Source organism: Mustela erminea, chromosome 16, assembly GCF_009829155.1.
Source record: "Mustela erminea isolate mMusErm1 chromosome 16, mMusErm1.Pri, whole genome shotgun sequence".
Classification (NCBI taxonomy): Eukaryota; Metazoa; Chordata; class Mammalia; order Carnivora; family Mustelidae; genus Mustela; species Mustela erminea.
In genome coordinates, this window is record NC_045629.1 from 61,942,970 (window position 1) to 61,965,337 (window position 22,368).

Here is a 22,368-nt window from a genome sequence, read left to right on the forward strand (position 1 = left end):
AATCAACTTCTGGCAAAACTGTCTCTTTTTCAAGGTTGGATGAGAGAACAGAAAAGAGAAATGCTCACACTTACACATACACACAGTTACACACACACTCAAAGGATTACGGAAGCATATAAACCCAAATCAGGAGAGGTTCTCGCCAGGGTTTTAGCCTCTTTTCTGAATTTATCTGTATTGTCTAAATTCCTATAATACTGTGTATAACTTGTCTACCTCACAGTTGTTGTTTTTTTTTTTAAGATTTTATTTATTGATTTGACAGTCAGAGATCACAAGTAGGCAGAGAGGCAGGCAGAGAGAGAGGAGGGGAAGCAGGCTCCCCGCTGAGCAGGGAGCCCGATGCAGGGCTTGAACCCACAACCCTGGGATCATGACCTGAGCTGAAAGCAGAGGCTTTAACCCACTGAGCCACCAAAGCGCCCCCTTTTTTTTAAAGGGAATGAGAGGAGAACACAAAACTAAAGGCATAAGATAACATAAACTGGAAGAGACTGTGAAAGGCAGTGCGCTGGAATCCCTGGCACACTCCCCACCCTTCGCCCACCAAACTAGAAGCTCCTAGTGGGGACACACAGAGCAAGCAATTCATTCATAGGTTGAATGAAGACAGACATCCAGATGCCAGTATCTATTGGAAATTCAAGTAAGTTCTTAGTCATTATATAATTTAAAAATAGAAGGCAGGGGCACCTGGGTGGCTCATTCGGTTGAGGGTCTGCCTTCAGCGCAGGTCATGATCCTGGGGTCCCGGACTGTGTCCTGAATGGAGTCCGGCATCATCACATCATCTGACTCCATGCTCAATGGGGAGCCTGCTTTCTCCTTCTCCCTCCCTCTGCTCATGCTCGGTCTCTCTCACACTCTGTTCTCTCTCTTAGATAAATAAATAAAATCTTTAGAAAAAACAAAAATAAAGATAAAAATAGAAGGCAGCCACACATTGTTAGGTGGAAAGAAGAGGGAAAAGTGAATTTGATTACATTTCTCCTGTCTGTCACTTTTTAAAAAATTCACTGAGCTTTTCATTTTAAATCAAAGTTTGTACACAGAAAGTACAGGGTAAATCAAATAGTGGCAGTGGACTGTGTTGCCTGTTACTTCAGGAGGTAAACACTGGATACAAAACCATTGTCTTTTTAACAAAAGAGGAGCCCTTAACTTCTTAAAGCAGTCAATACCCAGCAACAGTAGCATAGGCATTGAAAGTACCAGAACTCCTTCATTCCATAATCTGTCCCCAGGGAATGTCTTCAACAATGGGAAGACTGGGAACTCTGATTTAAATATAATCTTATTTGCATCTCATTTAATTATCAACTTCATAATTGCTTTCAAAGAAAAAAAAAACGCCTTTATTAAAGACATTTTGTAGAAATTTTTCATGATGGATTGCTAATTTTATGTACCTCCTTCTCCGAATACCCAACTATATATGTTCATTGGAAAAGCAGAGACAAGTCTCCTCAGTGGGATGGTAAAACAATATTCTCGGAATTGAAAAAGGCTATCTTCTTTCATGATGGAGAATATGCACTTTTTTTTTCTACATCACTGAAAGAGATAAGGCCCTCTCCCCACTCCCCTGCAGCTCCCCATCCCAGCCTCTAAGAGTCCTTGCAACACCAAAATGTCGAGCATGAGCTCTAAGCTTTAAGGGAACCCAGGCAAGCCTATGATTCAAAGTTAAATCCACCAGTTTGTTACAGTTCATACTGGCGTGGAAATCATCGTGCCAATACGAATGCACGTTAGAGACCAAGCCTTTGGGAAAGGCCTTGGAAATGAATGGTGGATAACCAACCCACCAACCCATCATACCGAAGACCGCCCACAGTACATGCTCCACAGAGCTGAAAGCAATGCAACTCGACTTCATTTTCTTGACTTTATCTAAGGTGCCCACAAACACTGAAGAATGTAGTCTAGGCTCAAACCGGGAGTGGCTCTCCGTGAGAGGTAAAGTGATGTACTAAAACCTAAGTCTCAAATACTCCAGGAGAACATTCTCATTTATACCCACTCACCAGCTGACAGGAGGTAGACCTCTGAGGCTCAGCCTGACAGCGACACTTATTTATCTATCCAGGTCCTTAGGATCAGGCAGTCTCGAGAATTTAATTGTTGAACTAAACTCAGTGTTACTGCCTCACTTAGGGAGAGGGGGGTGGAGTGCAGTGGGAACCGTCTGGATTCATTTGTAGCGAGTTTTCTGTATAACTTAAAATATTTTTGAAGAAATATGGTAAAGTGATTATCCTTCTGGAACTAGATCCACTGACACTGTCACATTAACTCACAGCTTGTTAAATACTGTGCAATCTTTCTATAACATTCTTTGTTATGAGACTAGGATCAGCATATGGGAATTGCTCTTTTCCTGCTAAACTGAAGTCATTACTAACTACTCATCTGTGACATGTACTCTTTCTTGTAACCAGGGATTTTAGCTTCACAAAATTTAGAAACTGCCACATTGTTTCTTGGCATCGCTTTCCAACATGACATCATTTAAATTTTGGAAAACTCCATTTTAGCAAAGCACAGGACTGGGTGCCAGGTTAAAGACTGCCCAAAACGGGCAGCAGGGTCTCTGCAAGGACTAAGCACAATTAATTCTTTCAACCCATACCTTCACATGCGTTTCATTAGAGACACATGGAATTACAATGAGCTCAACAAATACATTTCAAAGTGGGTTATCAAATTACCAGAATATAGAAATGGCTTCCAGTTACTGAAGTTCAGCATTGAAACACAACTGTGATGTGGAAATGAAAAGCTCTATATTCAATTTCCTTAATTTCCAAAGTCTAAAGAATGAGCATGTATAAAGTATGCATATACTTATTACCAAATACTACACATATATAAGATAATTATAAATAAGACAGAAATACAATAGAAATATGAGCCCGTGACTCACTGTAGAATACAAATAAATAGGGAACTGTCTAAATGAAAAAGAAGTTTCGGAGAACTGGTATCATTCAAACCCCCTGACAATCTCACTTTGGAAATTCTTAAATAATTTCTAGAACTTCCTCCATTATTTGAAAACTTATATAACAAACCGAGAAATTCTAGTCATTTCACCAACACATCCTGCAAGCCCCTAATATGGGACGTTTAAATTATGTATTCCACGTATAATTTGAGAGCATATTGCCAAGAAAAAATTTAGGATTAGTGCTCTCAGTAGGGACTTCTTTCCTATCAAATAAAAAGCAATCCCAAGGGTTTAATATAATTTCCCCTAGAAAAAAAAAGTGAATGACATTTCATGTGTCATTGTTGAGAAAATACTCTTGAGCTTCTAATCTCTTAAAAAAGCCTTTATTAATTTTAATCCTACTGTTATTTCTTTAATAGACATGTTTTGTAAATAAATGGAATTTTTATTTTGGATGTGAAGAGCATGCTTACTTCTCAAGAAAGAACAAAACAGAGAAAGCAGACACACACGCGCGTGCGGGCACGCACGCGCACGTACACACTTAGCTTGAAAACTTAGGACATATGGTTGCAAATGATGCCTCGGAATCACTGCACCGTGGCGTACAACGTACCGTGGCTGTGAAATCATGTGACTATTTATTATTCTCCTGCAGAAAACTGGGTGACCTCAGGAGTAACAAATCATTTTTATTCACCAAGTGTTTATAATCATGTGGCACATATCCCCTATATGAAAACAAAGATAAATTCTGAAATATCCACAGAGAATCACAAAATATTATCTGTGAGAGACCACTCCTTAGGAAGGATGCCTGATGTATCCTGATGAACTTACCACAACCACAACAAAGAAGACAGCGATGAACTCTGAAGAATTTCGTTAAGACTCATGCATTTGAAAGGAGAGGAAGAAATTTCATGAAATTCATACAAAAAGGCAAGCTCTGAGAGGAAATCCTGGTTTTCAAAAGTCATGTATTTAATGCACAAACATTTTTTAAAATAAAAATGATGGCCTAGGCCACCGATGACCCCTTAAGTAAGGCACCAATGGACAATGCAAAAAAATACCTCAAAAATATTTCTTTCAAGAACTTTTACAATTCAGAATAGACTTCTACACCAAAGCTCTTACAACAGAAATCCAACAGATTGGAATGAATTAAGGCATATATATTAAGGTGTATATATATGTATATATCCAAGAGAATGATGCCAACTAGTCTTCTGGAACAATTGGTGCCACGCTTCCCTACAACAGCTGACAGCTAGAATTCTACTCTGTGCATATCCTAAATATAAGTTTTAAATTAAAAGATAAAATAAAACTTTAGAAACACCCATTTGAACAGTCTAATAGACACTCCCATGTTAATGATACATGAAAATTTAAAAGATTAGAAACAGAACAATTATAATTATGATCATAATAATAAATAGTCACACAGCCCTTTGGCAATCACCAAACCTGTTTTACATATATTATTTAATTGATTTAACCCCCTCAATCTGTTCCCAGGTAGTACTGCTCACAGCTTGTAGATGGGAAAACTGTAAACTAGGGAAGTGAGACACTTACTCTCATTCTGATTTTATTCCAACTAAGCCACACCACAGATAGGAAAACATAGCTGCAACCTAGTGAGCTTCTAAACACAGCTGGACATAAGCCTATTCCAGGCAATCACAAGTCCCAGAAGGCATGGGATGGCTGAAACGTCTATATTTTAATCTGTACTGTACATATCCGGAGAACAAATAAGCTTGGACAGAGGCCAAAGGGCTCAAATAAGAGAAATATGCAAAAATAAAACAAAAAGTCTAAAAAATATTGTGAGGCACATTTCTAACGACTAAAGTAAGCACCTTCTACACTCTAGGAATGGCTGCTCCAACAATAAGAAAAATGTCTTGTGGACTGGGTCATTATTATTTGCATGTTTTAACTAAGCTCCTGATGTTGTGACTTCGGCGCCTCAGTTTTCATAGCGTAATTACAGAGTTAAAAATTTCAGGATAGAGCAGTACTTAACTAATAATTGGTTCAGTATTACTGATGTTTTTAATCATAAGATTATCATTTTCTTTTCAACATGCTACTTTAAAATGACCTTCTTTATTAAATCATTTCTTATATTTAAGGGTCCACTTTGTTTCAACAAAAACAGCTCCAGTGTTCTCCTGTCTTAGGAAATAACTTAGGATATCAACTTAAACACGCTCCCTATGCAGAGCAATACTAAAAGTTAATCTGTTACAGGGTATAAAGAAGGAGCTGAATTTCCATTTTGGGGGGGGTGGGGGGGTTAAAATCAACCGAGGTATCACTATAAAAACCCGTCCCCTACAAGCTAAAATGCCCCCCTTCCATCCAGGTATATATCACCTATTATCTTTACGTCAGTCATACAAGGACCTTGGAGACAAAAAGGAAGTGGATATACACTATATGAGCAATAAAGTTGGATCCTTTTGCTAAAACTTTCTTGGTAACAGCTGAAGAGAAGCTCTCCTAAAAATACTGGTATTTCATGATATAACCTTAACAAGGTTTATAGAAAAGGACATTAATACAGGGGGGGGGGGGGTGTAAAAAGGATGGCCTTAAAAACAATTAATTTTAAAAATAAGCTCCATAATGTAGAGAGGGCTAAAACTGGATAGGGATCCAGGTACAGAACCGTTTCAAAATGTGTTCCTTAAGAAAAAATAGAAGGTCCTCGTCACCAGAACACCAAAAAATATGAGAGAAGCCTCAGCCACTCCAGAGAGGCGTCATACGCTTATATTAAAAAAAAAAAAAAAAAAAAAAAAAAAAAAAAAAAAAACCTACTAACTTAAATTATAACATACACTGTGACTTAGTGATCTGAGTTTCTGATGTTCATGGCACTCGTGGCTTTCTGAGAAGGCAGGAGACACAGCCCTTCCACGCACTCAAGAACGGGTGCGTGGGTAAATATACCGCAGAACAGGAGATACCTGGTGGAAGCAGCTCCGTGCCAGCGGTGGAGGAGAAAGTGTGGGACAGCCCGGAGAGCTAATCAGGCGACAGTTGCTTAGGGAAGGCAAAGCCAGAACTTCAGGGATCTCAACGGGCGACCGTCCACAAGTCGCACCACGGTCGCAGGTGAACCGTCGGATGTCAGGGGGAGGACGTGCCCGGGAGCCCATCGTGGGTGCGCGACGCAGGACGAAAGGCGGCGAGAACGTCAGCGCCAAGGGGGGCAGCGGCGGCGGCGGCGGAGGAAGCGAGGGAGCGGCCAAGACGAGAGGGAGAGCGTTCCCGGGGACTGCGGAGCAGGTGGGGAAGCGGGGAGAGGGGCGGGGAGGCGGGAGCCGCGGGCGGAGAGGAGGAGCAGGGACGCGCGCGCGGCGGGCTGGCCGGGGCCGGCGACCGGGCCGGCGGGGCGCGGGGCGCGGAGGGGGGTGGAGGGGGGTGGGGGGCAGCTGGGGCGGCGGGAGCCGGGCGCGCAGCAGCCGCACGCAGGGACGCGCAGGCCGAGCGCACAGCCCGCTTCCGCGGGGCGGCCTGCGACAACACGCCCACAGCCCGGCGCCGAGCACGCGTGGTGGCGGCGGCGGGCGGGGGGCTCGCGCGAGGCGCGGCGGACGCCCCCGACACCCACAAAGCTCCCGTCGCCGCAGCTTCAAAGGCCCCAGGCAGCCGGCAAGCGGAGCAGCCTCCTTCGGAGACGCAGCCAACTCGCTCTGACGGGAGCTTCTTGAGAAGCAGGGTAAAAGGAAATGGAATCCTACTGCTGCGACTGACCTGCGGTCCTGACTTTTTATTTCTCCTTAAAAATAAAAGGCTTAAAAAAAAAAAAAAAATCAGGTTGACTCTTGGCTTTTGCTTGTGTGACTATACTAACCACCAGAACACGCGGGATCTTTAAAGATCATTCATAAAATATAAATTACTTTTTTTTTTAATTAATCCAACAGACACAAATAAGCTAAAAGATGATAAGGGTTGGTTGGTTTGTAAGCCTAACCCAAACCAACCTTTCCTTTTAATGTTTTTGTAACACACAGAAGCCAAGTCAGAAGGCCCCGCTCAGACCCCATTTGGAGCAGGGGCAGTTGTCCAGGAGTGCAAATAATTTAAGAAACACAAAGCCCTGAGGATTAACAGGACAGTACCACATCCCCATGTCATTCAACAACTTCCCCCTACAAGAGTTTGCTGATCACAGCCTTTTTGCTGTAATGGAGCCAAGAAGACACAGTTACTTAGACTAACACAGATTTTTTTTTTTTTTTTTTTTTAAACAAGATTGCAGCCACCTCTGGAAAAAACGCAAGTTGAACATGAGTTATTACTAAAACCAGATTTTTAAATGTCACATACAGAGACGATGGTTTTACCTCTCTGAAAATGAACAAACGTAGATTAGGGTTTGAGAAGGAAATAGGTTGAAACAGCATGAATATGAAAGTCACCTAGTCTTTGAAACCCCGGGATTATATAGCAGCTGAAAACCCTGCTCCCAGCAAATGAGAAGTGAAGTAGAAGTGCTTACCAAGCGTCAGCTCTCCAGCCACACTGCTTTGGGTTCAAATCCTGATTCTGTTCTTGCTACCTGTCCCAGCCTAGGCGACTGCCCTGAGAAACGTGGATGACAGTAGTTCCTCTCTCAGCTGGAGACAACACAGTACAGTGCTCCACAAACATGACCCACTACCATCATCTGAAGGTGGCCCCTCTAGGGAAGGACCCTTTCCCCCCAACTGTAAACCTAGCTCACCTATGGGCTGTGGTTGCTCTCACCTCTCCTTAGTAAGCAGCACAAGCTAGGCATCCACCAAATCAGTTGTTGCCACACGTAGCTCATTTCTATGCAAACTGTATCCAGCCTTTGGGCAAAGTTTGCATGCCCTCTGCTCCCTGATTTTCACAAGTGAAAACACGACCACTGCCCGACCAACACATTTAATAATGTGCTCCTTCCCATCCTTAAAGGGCACCACACAGCTTTAGTAGACAGGAAACTCACGGGGCACACACACCATCCAGCTGGTAAATAGAGGCATCTTCAGTGACCACGCCTCCCACATACAGTCTGATAAGGAATATTTTAATGGAGCCAAAACATACATTTCCTTCATCAATTTCTGCCTTAGAAGACATGAGAGCTAGACAGTCATGTCAGGGATTATGAAACTATAATAAAGAGATTTCTAAGCCACCAAGACTACAAGAGAGGACTACGTACGTTTCGCCTACTTGCTTCCAACCAAAAGTATGTGCCCCTTCAGTTGTGGAAAAATACAGAGGATTTAAAAATTCCTACTTATTAACTAGAACGTACTCTTCCATGAAACTCCTTCTACTATCATGTAAATAGTTTGTAAATTTCAGGCAGTTATTACTCTTAAAAATCCCCAACAATCCCTTCCAAAGGGTTTTTTAAGTTGCTGATAGACATAAGGTGACATCAGAAAAGTATGTCTGAAAAATGCAATTAGCTAAGGTTTCTAGGAAGCTTTGGAATGTTTTGTTATTAAGAAAGAAATAGATAAATGAGAGTCCTCCAAGTAATGAGCTGACCTAGAAGTAAAGAAATTCACTGGGATGCCTGGGTGGCTTGGTGTGTTAAGCCTCTGCCTTAGGCTCAGGGTCCTGGGATCGAGCCCCACATGGGGCTCTCTGCTCAGCAGGAAGCCTGCTTCCCCTCTCTCTCTCTACCTGCCTCTCTGCCTACTTGTGATTTCTCTCTCTCTGTGTTAAATAAATAAATAAAATCTTTTTTTTTTTAAGGAAATAGTATTTTTAAAAAAAGAAAAGAAATTCATTAAAGGGATCCTCTCCTTGATTTCTCCTTCAACGCTCCATGCCCATACAGATTTGGGAATGCACAGGAATAGCAAGCCTTCGTAATTTTCCAAAGCTGTTTAAGATAATGTTTAAGTGCTTAATAGATTCATATATTAAATCAAAGGGTCTTCCCAATTCTTAGATAAAAGAAAGATTTGTAGTTAAAACACACACACACACACACACACACACACACACACACACACACACACAGAGAGAAGGCCAAGGATAAGGTCTTTAAAAAAACAAAAAAAGAAAAAACCAAACAAACAAAAAGCACACACACACACACATACACACACCCCGCCAAAAAACAAACTTCGAAACTGTTCCCTTGTTTTTAAAATGAAATTAAAGGTAATTAGTAAAAATCAAGTAATCAAAGAAGTCTCAGGCATTCTTGTTTCAACATGAGAAATGTCTCAGTAGCTTATTCAGTTATCACTTTATGGGCCAGCTCTCAAGGAGACATGGAAATTGAAAAGAGCAAGGGGAGGTTCAATATCCTTCACTGCCATAGACCTGGGCATCCCAAGGCAGCATCACTTCTGCTTCTGCTCAGCTCCTGAAGAACCCTATTCACCGATGTCTGTGTTAGATCTTCCCAAGATCTAAATCCTCCATGCTCCCTTAGCCTCCAAGCATGGGACCTCTTACAGGTCACTTTCACCATGAAGCCAGTAAGTAAAGCACCATCCTCAAACATCCAGACACAGTATTTGGGATGACAAACATTCAACATGTGAAAGTTAAAACTAACCATTTCTGGCTGGTGACCTTGGAACCTACCATTGTTAACCTTCACATATTCAGGGCCCATCACTTACCACTTTGCATCTTTGACAATTTTACAATACCTCAGAGGCAGTACCAGTAAAGCACAAGGCAATATGGGTTTTTATTTTTCTCTAATTCACAAATGTGTTCGGGCCTCCCTTTCCCTCAGTTTTACCCATACTGTCATACTTGATTCAATGATGTTAATCGATAAAAGACAGAATTTGAAAGTACCCTGCAAAATACGCCACATTAAGTTGTAACCAGTAGTATTATACTTTAGGGACAATACTTGAGGGCAAACTTCAAGAAATGTCTATTAATTATGCAATATCAGATAATCCTTTACCTCTCTGAAACTTAACAACCCAATTTCACAATTTTGTCAATACCTAAAGGTCCCATGCTCTTCTGGCCAATGTGTCCTTCCCCCCATGTGCCAATTTAACGCAACACTTTTGAGAAACCACTGAATCTAAGGCTTTGTAAAGAGGACAGAAATAAATTGGGTATCCTCTTACTCTCCCCAGACTTACAATGCCAAGTAGATTCTGGTATGGGCTACATACCAAAGCCACAAATAAATGGGAGCATAGGGCAGGGATGTTTAAATCTAAGTCACTCTAGATCTGAAGGCTTCGGGAAGAAAAACAAAAGTCAGCATCTGAGGAATAGGTAGAATTCCTACAGTTAAGGATGGATGAAAAGCATCTCAGGGATGAACATGAATGGAGGCTGGTTTTGGAATGTTCCAGGACTAAGTACTACTTTGAGGATAGAACTCATGGTATAGTACAGACAGAGTTGGCAAACTGGGAACGAAGCTTAGATAGAGTCCGGAATGCCAGGCTAATGATGATAAACAGATTTATAAACATATACTACTAAAGAAAAGTACAGAGATGAAGAGGAAAGTCAAGGACAGACAAAAGCAAGTGTAGTAGGGAAGCACTGTCCCCAGAAGCCAGGCCTGGAAAGATAATCAACAGAATGGCTGGCAGCATCCAGTCCATTGAAGAGATGCAGTCAGATGGAAAGACCATTGGGCTTGGCTGCCATTTAGGGCACTGGTGTCCTCAATACAACAGCATCAACAAAAGGAGGAACCTGGTAGATTTCACTTTGTTGAAAAATGGAGGTACACATGAAAAGAAAACCCAGATTTGAGATTTCAATGTTTTTCCCACTCTAAAGTTATTTTTATAGCTGAGTAGGTTAATCTTTTATCTGAAAAAGGAGAACAGATTCTATATCTGGCTTAGAGACATTCTAATTAATAAATCTCAAAGTGCAACATTTTGACTTTGTGCCATGCCAACTAAAAGACGGAATCCATCTGGAAATAAATAAAAAGTGGCCTTTTGTTTTGCTTTACCTTGTATTTTTCTAAGCTTTCGGAGGGAGCTATATTCATTATTTGTGTACTATTGCTAAAATCAGTTCAGTGTTTAAATCATAACCCCTCTCTCAGCTTCAGTAGCCATATATTAGCTACAGAATTGCAACTGGACTTTTCCTAGATTCTAAGAAAGCTCCATGAACAATTGCAATTGAATGAGAATCCAAATGAGCAGAAAATAAATGCCATGTAGCTACCTTCTATAAAACATCCAGGATAGTCTTTGTTTACAAATATGAGCCGTGAGAATAAATATAAAACAGTTTAAGTAATGTTTGAGAAAGGGTTTACTAAATGTGGATGAATAGATTAGCAAAATTGTGATTCAGAAAGGGTAAAAAACATTAAACAAATACTGATTTATCAGGAAAGCAAATTCCTTAATAAGCGGAAAGGTTAAAAAAAAAAAACACACAAAAACTCATCTTATTTAAACCTCATATGGATGTGACCTGTTTTAAAAGCCAACAATAAAGTACTTTCTGGAAAACAAAGCCCAGAAGTAAGAGCCACTTAAAATTTATTTTGATCTGCAATGCCAAGAGAACATGGTAGGGTTCCAATCTCTTAAAGTCAATGGAGAAAAAGAGATACTTGGAATACAGGGAAAGGATCAGTAGAAAAATAAATCCCAAAGTAACATTAAGAAAAACAATGGTGATGTAAGTATTGATAGCCTTTCCTATGGTTCCATCAAGGAACCATCGGGTGTTAAACTCTAATTAACGGTAGGATTAAAAGAAATCAACTACATTAAAAAAAATCTGCTATATAATCAACTACCAGAGGCAGAGGAGAGCAAAAATCCTAGATAGTAAGTTGGGCAATAGTAATGGAAGTTTTCAGCCTTTCTCTGAAAGTACAATATGTTCACTATACCAATAAAGAGGTTTTCTGTAAGATGGTCACCAAACTCATTAAGACGATTCCTCAACCCATTTTGGAAGAAATGCTTTTTAATATTAAAGATTATTTCATTACTGTCCCATGTAATTATTTCTAACTGACTGAACGTGATATTTTTCTCCACAGGCGAACTTTCTTACTTTTAGAGGAATACTATTCATAGCAGCCATCTATAAAGGCTTTTCACCTGATAGAAACATTAGTGAAACCAAACAACCAAATTAAAAAGAAAAGAAAGAAGAAAAAAAAAAAAAAAAGACAAGCCTGCCCTCTGGCTAAGACACAAACCCAGACAAATAAAAGGCAGTCCAGCGGGTCTCTTCAATGGGCAGCTCAACAGGAAATGGGTTCAAGAGCAGACCCTGGACCAAAATCTGCTATTTCCAGGGTCTGACCCTCCTCCTCCTTGCCAAAGACCCTTCTAGAACTGTCTTCTAAAAAGGTTTGGGGATGTCTTGGGTCCAACAGCTTTCTGCATGGCACTCACCAAAATTCTTTAAAACAGAAATGGAAATGGGAGTGCCTTCGGAGGTTGGGGAACCATCACAAATCTCATTGAGGAGGGGAGCTGCACTAACCTTTAGATTATATAATTATTAGAAGTAAAAGATAAGAAGAAACAAGAAATTTAAGTAAAATATACTTCAGATGTCTAAGACAGAGAATTTCTTTCTGCTTTTCCCGATGTGACAGAGTAAATGATTAAAATTAGTTTAACTTGAATCAATAAAGAACTGTTAATTGACTTTATATTGTACAGAGGGGTCATGGATAAAAATGTAACTTTAAAGAAATTCTAAAACAAAAATAAAGACATTACATTTTTATTTTAAAATATCATTTTTCCTATATTTAAGCTAATGAAACTTATCATTCAAAAGACAGACTTAATAACAACAGCATTTAAAATAAATGAAGGTCCTTATTATTCTTTTGTTAATTTGCTTTTCTAAATGCTGAGGAGTTTATTAAAATGCCACGAATGGTTTCTCAACCACGTTTTAATAACTAATTGCACATTTCAGGCCTAATCTCACAGATGCTGTCTATAGTTTTCAACCTGCCAAGGGGCTTATGGCTGTTATGAATAAAGAAAAGTCCAGTTTCTTGGAAGATAAAAAAAAATCCTTAATTCAAATGGACTGTTTTTATTTTTAAAGTTGGCCTCAAAACAGATAAATGTTGGGAGATATTTTAAACTACTAAACTACAGGGAGAAGAATAATACAAACTAACTCCTTTATTAATGACCATTTTATAACCGATTCTTTACCATCTGAATTCTATACACACAAGGCTCGAATTGTTGAGGGGTTTGAAGGAGCATTAAGCCTAAATTTTATGCAGTAACTTTTTAACTTTCAGGATAACTTCTGGATTACACATTTGATTCCACTATTGTCATAAGGTATTGATAAAGAAATACCGTGAATGAACCAACTGATTTATTATATGATCAATTCCCCACTACATGTGAATAAATGACACTCATTCTATTCTCAAATCCATCCACAAAGGGAACAATGAAGACTAGTGAATTTCAGGTACTAGATAGACTCCCTCCACAAACCTCACACCCGTCTAGTGTCCTAGACAGACATGGAGATGACGACCAGACACGGGTTCTAAGCTCAGTTCTTTTTCTCAGTGGCTGTACGCTCATGGGAAATTCACTTAACTTCCTCCTCAGTGCTCTCCTTTGTAAAATAAGATGCTTCTGCTAGAATGGTCAGCTTCTAATCCTCAAAAGAAAATATGATCCTAGGGCCACTCTGAATAATACCTAGATGACAGAACAACGAAGCACCAAAATTTAAACTTGAGTCATAGATTTTAGATGGACCATGGGAGAGAAGTTCAGTCGGTAAAAGAGGTGTTTCATGAGTCAGCTTCTACTTTTTTCCAGCAGAATACCGTTCAAAGCCTCTCAAGCCTAAATCCTCATTTCCACGCATCCGTGGGAAGCGGGGCACTAGACACTCTGGCACCCATGATGAAATGTGCGCATGAGCAAAGGAGACGGGGGCCAGGTTTGGAACACAAGCACAGAACTAAGAGAATTCTCTCGCAGGCTAGGCAGTTCACTCTACATCTGACCTCAGACAGGTGATTAAATGTATTCATTTTTCTTTTGTACATGGTTTTATTGATGGAACCTAAAGAAACAAAACGCACATATTACCATGCATATTTTTATAGGATCATGGTGTGTCAAAAGAAGTTAACCGATTATTTCTGCAAAGGTGTTTACCCAAATAAACCCCACTTTCTCCATTAGGAAAAGGAGAAATGCATCTATAGAACTGTTTTAATTCTTCGAATTAAATCTAAAAGTACTGTCCCAGCTCTTCTACTCTATTCCAAATAGGTAAGTTTTTTTAAATTATTTTTTCAGAATACCATATCAAACATGACTTGAAATTATCCCATCAGCCCAATTCCACAACGGGCTTTTGGTTACAATGGCCAGGACCAAAAGTTTTGGCAGAATGTTCACCTGATACCAGAGAAGCCAAAGAAGGAGGTGGTGGTTGGTTGAAATTTCTACACTTCCACCAGCAGAGACACCAAAATACTATGAAATCAATCCACTAGGAGCAGAACTAATGCACTCTCTGAGTCAGTTCCACTTGGAGAGAATAGTGTGGGCGATGTGTTAGGGATACTATCTATTTCCTTTGGGCCTGATGTATTCGTTGCAAACGAAAATATTTTAAAATAGTCTTTAAGATGAATGCTCAGAGCTATTGTTTCTTTATAATAGAAGGCTTATTTGTTTTACACATAACCATAATTTAAGGATGCCAATCATTTTAAGCAGTTTGCAAAAAATAAAATACAGACAACATGAGAGAAAATCATCTTAGTACTAAAACATCCTTTACATTAAAATATGTCAGGTTAAAGCCACCACTATACATATAAAGTTAATTTTAACCCCGTGTGCTGACAGTATTTTATATTTTCGTATTCATTTTGGAGAATTCCACAAGACTGCTTAATTTCAAAGCTGGTTATAATACTCTTTCTTTCTCCTTCAAACAAATTTTTAGACACCAGTTGCCTAAGACGCAAATGAGAAAAAACTAAATGTCATGTAATTTTACACCACTCACAATATTTGCAATTAGAATAAATACAGGATTTTCAGATATCACTCTTCTGAAGTAATAATGAAATTGTGCAAATGACATAAGACAGGATCTTTCTGTAGTGACTCCTTAGCAATGGCCACAATATCTTATCACAGAAAGGGGTGGCGGGAGAGCTGAAATCACTGTTCTCTCAGTTTCTGATGCATCAAAATGAGTTTCTGAAAAGAACACAAAAGGAAAAAAAGTATACAAAATGAGTGCAAAATGAATTTGCAGTTAGCGGTAAATAACGAGAGTTCGATAAGAAGAAAATCCTAAAAAGATGAAATTTTTCCTCTCCTTTCAGAAAAGCTTAAAAAAACAAAACTAAATATTTCAAAATCAATGGACTTCAAGCAATCCAAGAAAATTTGGAAAACATTTCTCTAAAAACCAATCCAGGGCGCAGGATGTCAACTTGGAAATAATGGAAGCATATTTCGCTTTAAAATTCGAAAACTTTTCAAAGACAAAAATTCAAGTTAACATCCCAGTGATTAACTCAGGGACTGCTTCGCCAAGAACAACTTTCGGCACTTAAAACATAAAACTGTCAGTTTCCTCTGCTTGGAGACAAAACATACAAAAAGCAAACATTCACTGCTATATTTTCCTAGACATGAAAGACAGAACTAACTTGTATAAAAGGTGATCACTCTAACGATTTCTACCAATTATTATATTTATGCTATAGCTCCTAAAAATCAGTTAAAAATTCCAAACCTCAGAACAATCACTAGGAGAGGGCTACTATTCTAGTACATTACTCCCTAAATCTTGGTGGAAATAACAATCATTTATTGAACTTCAACTAGAGCTCAAGGCACAAATATGTTAAGCAGCCTGTGCTTGATATCACTGAATATAAGCTACTATAAACAAGTAAAACTCTTTACTAAAAACTCTCAAAGGACTGACAGCACGATACTTGGCATTGTATTTCTTGCAGATCTAAAGCATACTGATGGCGAGAATAATTTAAGTACTTTCTTCCCTGAATCAAGATACATTCATATCAAACATCATCTGTGATCAAATGGCCAAATTCATATTTATAAACTTGGAATACAGAGTTTGGTGGAAGCACTGAGAAACTAACATTGTCTTAATCTTTCTGCCAGAAATATGTCACAGTTGGTGCTTACAATCATTTCAAAATTATACCACAACTTTATTTAATTTCATTCAATGCATTTCCTCATAGAAATGGAATGGTAAGGGCCTGTTCAACAGCAAACAAAAGCATATTATCATTTTATAGCATACAAGTTTCTTCTTCTTACACTGCTCTCCCCCTCCAAATGTACATACTATGAAGAAATGTAGGTAAAAACCCTACAGGTGGCACATTTTTCCACTAAAAGAGAAATCTTTATTCCTCCTTAAACTGAAATATTAGATCCCAAAGAGGAGAAAAAAAAAATGGAAAAAAAATGGTAATAAAGCATGGCAGAATAATCCAGAGGAAGCAAGTCTGCTCCCAGTATAATTTTCTTTAGCATCCTGAAATGAACAACACGCTGCCCGTGATCTCTGCTTACTCCTCTGAAAACCATCCAGAGGATTTTCAAGAAGGAAAAATTCTAGTAGTGTTTTCAAATGCCAAATTAACTTACAGGACTTCCAGTCCTGAAGGAAAACAGCACAGTAGCTAGCGCACCAGAAGCTAGAGAATGCTTTTTGTCACGCAAGGCCGGAACTGATGAGTGTGACCCCAATGGGGTTTATCTAAAATTCCCAAGTACCACAGGCAAAGAGGTCAAAGTTTCCTGTGTCAATAATATATAAATAAATAAAGCCATAGATTGTAATAGTTCCTTACCTTATAATGGATTATACAGTATCCATATCTCCCCTTCTGTTCAGATACATATACACACACATATATCTCTCTACATACACATATATATCTACACACACATATGTCTTTTTAAATAGCAACTGAACATGATACAAACAAAAAAGAGGAAAACCTGCTTACATTAATATCTATCCCCCTATTTTCCATTTCTAGTCATTACGGGCCTCATTTCTAAGTGTTTATTATTGTCAATGATATATCAAATTACTCAGGGAGTGAGAAGAGCATGTATACACATAATTAAAATTAATAATGATGTATAGAGCATTTCTAGGAGTAAAAATATGTGATAGGTCCATACATAAGTACACACAAGTATGTGTAACACTTAAGAGTTAAATGTCTGACAGACTGAACATGCAAAATCACGTACACATATTTATACATAAAATGTGTACATTGTGATTCCTACTATCGGCTTAAAATCTTACAAGTGACAGTTTTCTTAGTTAAAGTTTATCAGGAGACTAAGAAAAAGTGACATGTAAATAATTAGGACACTTTTTCAACAACAGAAATTGTCTTAAGAACAGGACATTTAAAAGTAGAATAAAAAGTAATGGGATAGAGAGTTAAATAAAGAATTCACAGTCATTGAGGTTTAGATGACAGTGAGTTTCTTACAGTAATTTACCACATCTTTCATGTCATGAATGTAATACAAATTTGTCCTAAATGCAAAAGAGAAACAACTCTAAGGATTTGCTTACAAGTTACAGAAAATAATGTTTCGTATTACTACTTGCTTGTATGTAATTGCTTCCACTGGTCACTTACACCTAAGTTATTTTCTAAAATGTACCTAACCTTGAAGAACTGATGTGAAAATTTTGCAATGATACTTCCAATAATAAGCTAAAGATGGTATTAAATATAATCAGTTGTGTTTCTTCAATTCATAATCAAATCAATTTATTAACATAAAAATTCAGAGGCCAGATACAGCAAATACCTGGTTTTAAAAGATCTCAAGGTATATCCAGGAACAGTTGATAAAAGAATTATTAATCATTCAACAACTGGGCTAACATGTCGTGAGAAAAATTAGTAACATGGGTCTTGACTAAAATTAATATATATATAAATGGTATTAACTTCATCAGTTGAATGGTATTTTTAAAAATCACAGGGAGTGAGATTCTCTTTCAAAAAAATTTAGTGGCATCATAAAATAAAGCTGAAAAAAACCCAAAATCTCTTTCAGGATCTTTTATACGTTCAGAACTACTTAACAGTATTGAGAGCATTAACACTCTGATGTATTTATTTCCATGTGTTTCAGAGCTAAAGATGATGTCTGGATAATGACATCACAGAGAAGTCACAAGAAGTTAGTTTTTAAAGTGTTTTGCCAATCTTGCTCTCCTTTCAGAACCAAAACTATAATTAAATTAACCCTCAAAAAGGTGTTGGGATACATCAAGTAATTAAAATGGGCATTACAAAGGTTAAAGTCATTTAAAAAAATGTGTACTACGTTAAAATTCCATTCAGTGCCTGTAATGCGAGACATTCTATACGAGTGAGAATACAGATATGTGTACGTACATGTACGCACTAAGTTAATATGAAGTCACAAATTCATATGCTGCACTTGTGCATAATCAGAGAAAATAAAGCTGAAACTAGATTAGTAATGCCCAATCCCTTTGCTCGTGAAATGTATCACATAATAGAGAAAACAGATTCCACAAATGAACTCCTGCCCTATATATTTACACTATTTATAGATGTGTCTGATCTCAGACATAATATATGTTTTTATAAGGAAAAACTGCAATACTGATCTACAAGAATCCGCTGAAAGCCATGTCGTAGAATCTAATCGAGAAGCACATGTTATATTAAAAGTATTTGTTGATTAGTAAGTTTCGTAAATTCTATCCAGATTCTACAAGTGAAAAAGCTCTGAGGCTTTGGAATCTTTTTTATCTTTTTTTTTTTTTTTCCTACAGCTAAAATATATTTAATGTCTAAGGAGCAGCTGTGGTGTATTTATCATCCTATCCTGGGTTCATTCTAGGTTATTCTAATACTCAAATAATATATTATTATTGTTTTTTAAAGCTTAGGACATATACATTAGATACTATCTATAAATATGTTTATTATTCTCCATAATACTAGACTACTTACTATCAGGAATACAAAATGATTAACAGAGCAATTAGAAATGCAAACAGGAGAACCATGTTCCCTTCAAATAAAGGAAAAATGAAACAAAATAAACTATGGGCACTTGTATATTTCCTTCTAACACTATCCACTATAGAAGGCTTAAATAGCTGACAATGAGTCATTGTTTATTCAAATGTTAAACAAATTGAACATATAAGCTAACTTCTGAGTTAGAAGTATTTGGAACATTTTCCAGAGCCTATTTTGACTGTGTCAATTACCTAGATACCAAAGTTGTTGTATTGTGTTGCTTGATGAAATAGGACATACAGCAACCCTCAAAACCAGTATTACAAGCCTGGCAAATAGCATCGCACTGGCGTGACGCACAGAATCCATCACCCTAGGGAAAAACGCATTGGGTCACAGTACGGAGTCTTTACATGTTCCATATTATTTCTACATAACGTTTTGGGATAGAAGCGTAAGCTATGAAGTACTATCCCATAAAAAGATAATATTCGGAAACAGCTCTGCCACTGAACTGCTCCTCTCAACAGAAACAAACGGGACTTGAAAAAGTTCTTCTTCAGAAGCATTTCTGAAAAATACAGTGAAAGGGGGCATTTTGATTTATAGTTCCTTGCCATTTTTGAAACTGCTTAGTAAATTCAGAGCAGATAGGAGTATTATGATAACGACGGCTTCATTAGGTTTAAACCCCATACTCATTTCAAACTTCTAGACTTCATAAAGTAGGTCATATAACTCCTTAAAAGATTCCCGTTTAAAGGGCAGAGTTAGTGGTCTCCCATATTAAAATCCACCATCCAGGTGTAGCTGCCTGTCGTCAGTGCACATACCTGACACCCGTACCACCCACCCACACCTGCATGCACACACCCCAGCAATAATTTAAACACAGTATAGCTACCGTGGATACTACGAGCCTTTGCAGGCATTTCCATTGCTAGCTTTCCTCTCATATTAGAGGCATCCTATTAGTAACTACCAAGAAAATTACACAAATCCAAATATGTTACCTTTGTTCAAACAATACTGCAGTTCATTATACAACTGAAAATGTCATCCTTCATCGCTCAGGAACCAAGATAGTGGTGGGTTCTTGGGAGCAGAAGTGGTGCGGAATGGTTTGAGGCAAAACTGAAACATATTGTTTAAGTAAACCTTAAGGGGAGGGGATCATATGCGCAATAGATGGATTTTTTTTTTTTTTTTTGTATCATCTCCCACAAAGCTTCCCCAACCCCTCCCCACCACTGAACAGAACACACACTGCTGATATTAAAGGACTGGGGCTCGGAACACCACCCTTTGCCTTTTTTTCTTTTTCCTTCTTGCTAAACTTTATTACCCTTCCCTCAATTTTGAAATAATAAACCGACATTCATTAAATAAAAATGCCATTGCAAGAAACCCATAACTAAATTTACGTCTGAAAACTCTGTGAAAAATAAAATAAAGTAAGACTAAGATACTCTCACCATGCTCCATGTGAACAACCTACAGCTTCGGTTCCTAAAGTTTTTCCTGACAAATCCGTAAGAAAAGGAGGAGTTAGCAAAGAAAGAATGCCCCTGATTTGAACTAAAATCTTAGCTCTCAAAGAAAAACTGAGAAAGACATAAGGTAAGTCAAAACTGTCAAATTTCTATGCAGAGAACACGTCAACTTCCCTGAACATGCGGAATACTTTTGTAATTGTAAAAGCCTTAAAAGACATCTTAAGGTATCTCTGTGATATCTAATTTCAGGATATATTATTTTTTAAAAAAATACGCTCTGTGTAACAAAAAGAATAAACAAAAACTCTCAAAACAAATTTAGGGTTAAAAGCCAAGTCCAAGACAAGTAACCAGAAGATTTAGACCTTACGAAAAATTCACACCAGCAACACTGATACTCAGTTCTGGCCCACCGTATGGGGCGGAGGGCCCCGTGTCTGGGTGGAGTATCTTTCCCCAAGGAAGGAAAAACTGGCACAAATCTTTCTGCCCTCCGAAAAGATGTTCCTACTTGCCAGCTTCTGAAGTTACCCTGATGTCAATGAACATCACCAACATGTCTCTGAACTGGAGAAAGTTCTGTTTGCCTGTGTAAGGTCAGGAAAAGAGAAAATGACGATTAAATAAAAAAAATAAAATAAAAAGGAAACTAAAAACACCGTGTGATACACAGGGTTAAAAAATTATCTAAAATTGTGCGAATAAAAGAACCACCAGTAGAAACACAGCGATCCTTAAAATTAACGCTTTCAATCTAAAAATATATTTTTGTTAAGTTTCATCTATTTTCCTTCCTCTGCTCATAAAAATGATTAATGTCACAATTAAACTTCCACATTTCAGACTCTTGCTAACAGGTGTAGCATTCTTTATATAAACACATTCATTGACCTGTCGCCATTGATAATCTTAATTAATTCATCTCAATTGAAACAAAAACAATGTTTTTTTTTTTTTCAAATAAGAGAGAAATCACACAACACAAATACCCACTCTCCCCAAAACCCAAAAACTGTTTAAGTTACGGTAACCTGAAATGCACCAGCCATCACAGAGAGCAATTGGAGAAATCCAGCAGTGCTCAGCAGGAAAGATTTTTAATAACAGATTGAAAAACAAGAATAAAAATAACTGCATCAACAGAGCCTTTCTTCCTCAGGCCACAAGCCCGTTCTTACTTGAACTTTTTTTTTTTTTTTTAAATGGCATTTTGGCCACTAAAACCAATCCAGAACATTATTAAAAGTTAAAAGCTACCAATTACTTCTGTCTGTTCTTTTAAAGCAAAGTTTGGCATTACGTCAGTTGGTTTAAAGAAAACAAGAAAGAGAGAAAGAGTAGGAGAGAAAGTTTCCTGCTTGTATAAACTAAACCACCAGGGAAGGTGTCTAGCCACTTGTAAAGTATTTACTGCAGGTTTTTAAAGAGCTAGAAACATTTTAAAAATTAAAAGTTTTCTTTCTTATTTTTAATGAAACATGCTTAGGACAAAAAGCGTACCCTTAAAGTCTTTTAGGGGAGCATTTTGATGTTATTTGTATTTCAATTGTAGCTTTGAATCAGAAAATGATTCCCAATGGGGCTTCAAATTTGAAGTGCATAGATAATTTCATCTTTGTTTTTGCTACTTGGATTTGTGCTTTTAGGAAAAAAAAAAATAGCGGAGGGGGGGCGGTGACAAAAAGTCGACATTTCTACCATAGCCTCAGCCATCAGTCAGCCTTCTTCTCAAACTAACAACAATTCAAATAATTTTCATCCACAGATCCTTCCCTAAATTCAGTGAAAGAGGTCTCCTTAAGCCCAAAGATCTCCTTCTAAACTAAATCCAGTCCCACGTTATTATACCCATTAGAGAACCAAACCAA

The 22,368-nt window shown here is 38.0% G+C and overlaps 1 protein-coding gene across 7 annotated transcripts in view; it reads right to left on the reverse strand.

Annotated features, from left to right (window-relative positions):
• TRPS1 (transcriptional repressor GATA binding 1) overlaps positions 1-22,368 on the reverse strand; it is a 254,297-nt gene that overhangs the window by 226,760 nt on the left and 5,169 nt on the right. The window contains exon 1 of one of the 7 annotated variants that reach the window (XM_032316317.1): positions 5,944-6,020. The exons of the other annotated variants lie outside the window; for them this stretch is intronic. The gene's annotated coding sequence lies outside the window, so the exon portion shown is untranslated. Of the gene's footprint in view, positions 1-5,943; positions 6,021-22,368 lie in introns of those variants that run through there. 7 annotated transcript variants of the gene reach the window in all.